We start from the raw sequence: 1231 nt of genomic DNA on the forward strand, positions 1-1231 counted from the left end.
CTATATCTATAGTGGAGTTAGTAGTCTACACAGATGACACCATCAGTTATGAGGCAGAGATCCAGGATCACAGGCAGATCTATCTTTGGTTATTTCATTTATGTTTGTTAACAAAAACTGTTTCTGCTCTTAAACTAAAAACAATTAAGTTGATAAAACCGATTTATTGGTCATTGGGTTATTTAAATGTTATGAGTTAGTTGAAAATAACTTTATTCAATGTAGAGAGAAATGTAGGTCAACAGAATTAGATTATATTAAGTTTAACCAATCAGATTATTTAAGAAAATAGTTTTGAACGGAATAAAATGACAGATAAATGTGAATTTAGTTCACCTCACAAAAATATTCTGGATAGAAAAACTGCCATCAATTAAATTATATTTGAAATCTTCTTTAAAAGCAAAAATAATCCAGTTAGTGGGTTACATTAAATTTCAGCTCAAATACTCTTATTTAATGATTTTTCCATCTGTTTCTGGATCAGTCAGGAGGTTCAGGATCAGATTGTTTATTCAGTAATAAAAGATCATAGAGGTTTTAGTTTAACTCTGCTGCTAAACCCCAGAGCGGATAAAGACCCCCCACCCCCACCCCGTCTCTTTAAAAAATAAACCCGCTGCTGCTTTTAGGGTCACAATACAAACATTTAGCTAGAAAATGAGTTAAACTTTCAGAAAATCAAAGTGTTTGCCATAATTAAAGCAAGTAAATCCAATTATCTTTCTAATAAATGAGTGTTTGGTCCCTAAAGTAAGATAATTATGGATAAACAGCACTTCTAGGTATTATTTCTATTTTATTTCCTTAATTCTGGACTTATTTAAAGAACTTCTAGTTTACAGAGAATAGAATATCCAGATGTTTTCACAGCAGCTGCATTACAACAGAAAATAAAAGAAATACATTAAAAACAGAAAAAAAGTCTGATTTTTTTTTTTCTTTTTCTTCCAAGTTTCACTAAATTGATAATAAATAAATTTATTAGAAAATATTAATTAAGCAGAAAAACAGATTTGAAATGGAGGATTGAGGCTGAACTGTTTCAAAAAGGCCTTTAATTCTGGGATGGGTGGTTGCTCTGAACTGGGAGAGCTGGTCCTACTAGTTAAAGTGGTTAAACTGGTTAAACTGGTCACCTCTTCCTGCCTGCAGCTTCAACGGATCTTCCCAAGAAACTGAAGCAGACATTTCTGTCTCCACTGATTATTTACTTTCTCATCTTTAACCT

Source organism: Cyprinodon variegatus, unplaced genomic scaffold (assembly GCF_000732505.1).
Source record: "Cyprinodon variegatus isolate N-32 unplaced genomic scaffold, C_variegatus-1.0 Scaffold750, whole genome shotgun sequence".
Taxonomy (NCBI): domain Eukaryota; kingdom Metazoa; phylum Chordata; class Actinopteri; order Cyprinodontiformes; family Cyprinodontidae; genus Cyprinodon; species Cyprinodon variegatus.